This window comes from Suricata suricatta, chromosome 17 (genome assembly GCF_006229205.1).
Source record: "Suricata suricatta isolate VVHF042 chromosome 17, meerkat_22Aug2017_6uvM2_HiC, whole genome shotgun sequence".
Lineage (NCBI taxonomy): Eukaryota > Metazoa > Chordata > Mammalia > Carnivora > Herpestidae > Suricata > Suricata suricatta.
Genome location: NC_043716.1, coordinates 55,396,297 through 55,400,883, shown reverse-complemented (window position 1 = coordinate 55,400,883; position 4,587 = coordinate 55,396,297).

Below are 4,587 nucleotides of genomic sequence, written 5' to 3'. Positions count from 1 at the left end.
TTCCCCCTCCCCGCTGTACCCCTTTACCCCCCTCCCCGCTGGCTCCCAGCAGCCACCCACCATCTTGTTGTCTGGCAGCCCTGCCGCCCCCACAAGCTCCTGCCGTTGAGACCAGAGAGTCTGCAGCCTGTGCTTTCCCTTCTGGTCACATTTGACCCTTTATCCTATTTTATTACCTTAACATCAGTCTCAACTTGTAAGCTTCTCTGGCTTTGTTTTTTAAGCAGAAATTTATGGGGGCGCCTGGGTGGCTCAGTTGGTTGAACCTCTGACTTGATTTCATCCCAGGTCATATTTTCATGGTCCTGAGATCAAGCCCCACATCAGGGTCCATGCTGACAGCACAGAGCCTGCATGGGATTCTCTCCCTCTCTCTCGCTGCCCCTCCCCTGCTTGTGCTCGTCCTCTCTCTCCCTCTCTCTCTCTCTCTCTCTCTCTCTCTCTCTCTCTCTCTCTCTCTCACACACACACACACACACACACACACACACCCAGACACACACACACAATAAACTTTAAGAAATGACGATGTGATTCTGAGAACTGAAGGCAGAGAGCACTTCCCGAGGGCCGTGCACGGACAGGACGTGGGCCAGACCACGCCAGCCCGTCTCTCCGGGGAGCACTTCCCTCGCCGCCCCGGGGCTGCTCCCCGGTGCCCACCGCTGGCAGGGCCGACCCAGCATCGAACCCGGGCGTCGCCTCGCCGGAGGGGCCTGGCCGCCCGTGTGCCCGGAGCCCGCGGCAGGAAGGGGCCGTTGGAAACGGAGGCAGGTGTCTCTGTGACGAGGCTGCCCGGCGTGGAAGGGGCCACGGGGATGGAGCCCTTCTTTCCTGACCGCAGCACAGGACACGTGGGACACGTGTGGCTGCACAGTGCCGCCAGCGCTGCGGCCACCAGCTCCGCCAGAGCCAGACGGCCGTGGGCGTCGGCCGGTCTCTTCGGCGCTCAAGCTGGTCTGTCCCGAGGCCCCGCAGCACCCATAGAAGACACCCTTCCCTTCTAGGTCAGACGGGTCTCCTGTTTGCCGAACGAGGTAGAGACTCCACCTGCTGACCGGAGCTCTGATCTTGACAAATCAGCCCCCCATCATGACGCATTCTCGGGGTGCGCGGGGAAGCCCCCGTCTGCCCAGAGCTTGTGTGCGCGCATCCGCCAGGCCCCTCCGTGAGGCTAACGCGAGCTACAGAGCGTCTCCACGGAAAATGACACGGAAGGCCCCAAGTGCAGAGTCAATGGCGTCCCCGTCCTGAGCCCCTCGGTGGGCTCCCGGTGGCAGAGCCCTGGTCCCAGGCCACCCACGCTTTCTGGGGCCCATGGGGGCCCTCACGGAACTGGAGACTGGGAAGCATTTCCATCTGCGCACGGTTCACATCTTCATTGCAGGTCTGTTCCCTGCGGGATCTCCGCCTGCTGGCCAGCCCGTCCCTGGGAGGCCCTCCTGCCTTCCCGCTCTGTCCCCACAGGCCGGGTGCGGGGAGACAGAGGGCATGGGAGGAGGCAAGCTCTCCTGCGTGCCTGGAGAGCCCGGACCAGTGCAGTCGGCAGAGGAGACACCAGCAGCCACCCTGAGAGGAGGCGTCTGCCGAAACCGCACCTGCCAAGCATGTAGGTGCAGAGCTGGAGCCGTAGCTGCCTGGAACCCGGAGGTGGCACCGCTTTCCCCGGGCAGCTGTGTGACGCCGCTGACACCCAGACGGCCGGGAACCCCAGAATCGTGCGACGCCCCCGGGACTCGGACGCTCGGAGACTTGGCGTGCCACCTTCTCGGGGCTGGTGGCGCCCTCCCTTAGGGACCGCAGGAGGGCGTGGGCTCCGTCTAGCACGTGCCCAGCTTCCCAAGTGACGGCGCATCGGCCTGCCTCAGGGCGCGCGCCGGCCCCGCAGGCATCAGTGGAGACACGCTGAACTTCGGGGACACCGTGGACCCAGAATCCAGAGAACCTACAGACACCGAAGGTCGGGGGGAGGCGTGCCGAGGAGACTAGGAGACGGCTCATTGACCCCGGGCTGAAATAGAAGCAAGCAAGCAAGGTGTTAGTGCAAGTCCCCGGGATGATCCGTCGGAGGGGAGCGGTCCGTGCCCCGGGGGCACCTGTGCCCGGTCAGAGGTGAGCGCAGGTGCCGGGCAGACGGTGCGCCTGCGTGCAGGGGTGGGCATCTGTTGGCTCGTGTGTGGTGCTTAAGCGTCCCGGCGCTAATGACTTCACCTTCAGCTTCTGATCGCAGGGCGGGGTCCGGAAAGGTCCAGGGGGCGTCTCGAATGTAAGCACTCTGTCCCCATGGAGTTGGGGTGCGTCGCGCTCCTGGCACACGTGGATGTATTCACTAATGTGGAAGCCCCCTGAACCCCATATTTTTGGGATTTTCTGGAGGCTTCCTCACGTAGGCCTGATCAGTCACTCCCCCTTCCCAGCCCCCTCGCCTCTCCCTGCAGGATGTGGGGGGCGGGGCTGAAAGGTCTAAGCTTCTGGTCCCGGCGTGGTCTGTCTGGGGGCCAACTCTGTCGCAGAGAAGGTCCAACTCTTCCCTTCAGGTCTGATCCATTTTGAGTTAATTTTTACATGCGGTGTCAGGTGAGGCTTCAAGCAGCACCTGCGTCTCGTCCTGGTCTGAGGAGAAAAGTGTTCTGTTTCGTCATTGGCTGCGGTGTTAGCCGTGGGGGTTTCAGAGAGCCCTCCATCAGGTCGGAGATGCTTCCGGGGTCCCTGGCTTGCTGAGAGTTTTCATCATGGATGCGTGCTGAATTTTGTCAGACGGCTTTTGTGCACACACACGGTTGCTCATGTGACTTTTCTCTTTTCGTTCTGTTAGTCCAGTGGTTACAGCAAATAACGGTGGTAAGTCAACTTTGCGTCTCTGGGGTAAAATCCTCTTGTTCATGGGCTTTTGTCCATTTGGTATTGTTTTTTTTTTAATTTTTTTGGTTTTATTTTTGAGAGAGAGAGAGATAGTGTGAGCAGGGGAGGGGCAGAGAGAGAGGGAGACACAGAATCCGAAGCAGGCTCCAGGCTCCGAGCTGTCAGCACAGAGCCCGACTCGGGGCTCGAACCCATGAACCAGGAGATCACGACCTGAGCCGAAGTCGGACACCCAACCAACGGAGCCCCCCAGCGCCCCTGCTGGTCCTCATTCTTGTCGTGGGGACCCAGCACTTGGCTCGTGTGCACGGTGCCTCATTTTGCCTCGGGGCCTGTGTGAACGGACTGTTCTCAGCCCTCTGTGTGCAAACGCACGGTTCTATTTCCATCCCTGCTCGGCGCCTCTGACAGGCCCGTCCCTGCTTGGCAACAAGAAAACTAAATTTAACTCAGCTTCACCCGGTAAACAGTTCTGTCGGGCATTTTCCACACACATCGCCTGGTTCAAAGCTTCGAATTCCTCGGGTAAACACCGGCCCCTTCGGTGTGAGTGCCGCAGCCCGGATCTGGCCCCGGCTCGCCCCCAGGCCCCGGCAGCCAGCCGCAGGGGACGGGCCATGGCGGCTCTCTGTCCCGGCACGCACCCCTGCAGCCGTCCGTGTGGTGTCTGGCTGCAGGTTGCAGCAGGGAGGGGTGGAGGCTTCCCATCCGGTTCCGGTGTCGCACGGTGACACGGACCCTGGCACATCTGATGGTCTTGGGGCGCCATCCTCTGCGGGCCTCCCGATTTGGGGACCCCACGGACGCGCTGCCCGGCGCCCTCCCACCCCTGTAAGGAAGAAACTCGCAGCCCACCCTCTGCCGGGCAGAGCGGGGGCCGAGTGATGCGGCTTGTCCCCCAGGAATGCCTGTGGCCTCTCTGGGTCCCCAGGGCCCTGGAGACTCACGGTCCCGCCTCAGAGGATGGCGGGGCACGTGGGGGGCCCACCAGCACGGCCGTGCCGCAGGTTCCGCCTCTCGACTGACTGTGGGGGGAGGAGGCTCTGCCGATGTCATGGCTAATGGTGGGGGCTTCACACACACACCCCGGCCACACAGTCTCCCGTGCTGTCCCCTGTCACCCTCGACCGTCCCTGGGAGGGTAAGCAGGTGGCCCGGGGTGGCGTCACTGCCGGGACCCCCTTCCCCGGGAATGTGAGTGCGTTTCCTTTCTCACGATTTCCGTCCTCCCTCCGGCATCCGCGTCGCCCCTGGGGCAGAGCCCTGGAAGCGTTGGGGGGAGAGGCGGGGACGTCCTGGGGCGGCTGCCCCCCTCGAGCCCTGTTCCTGTTCGGGTCCTCGGCTCGCGATTGTCCCGCGGCCCAGGCGCCCGGGGCCGGTCTGGGTGTGTGAGACCAGAGGAGCGGCCGTCCAGGATTGCGGCGACCAGGGCGAGACTGGCGTCCTCTCAAAGAAGCCGGCGGGTGAGGCTGTTGGCCCAACGCAGAAAAGCCGCCGGAGCCAGCGGAGAACCACACTGACCGGACGGCGTCAGACAACTAGGTTCGTGCGCAGCCTGGGGGCCAGACGTCCGAGGCCAGGGTGTCTCGGGCCGACCCCGGGCAAGGAGCCCGCCCGTCTCGCCCAGCTCCTGGCGGCGCCGGCGAATCCCCAGGCTGGCAGCCGCCCCTCTCCGTCCCCGGCCCTAGGCCACACGGCCTTCGTCCCTGTGCCTCTGCTCTCGCC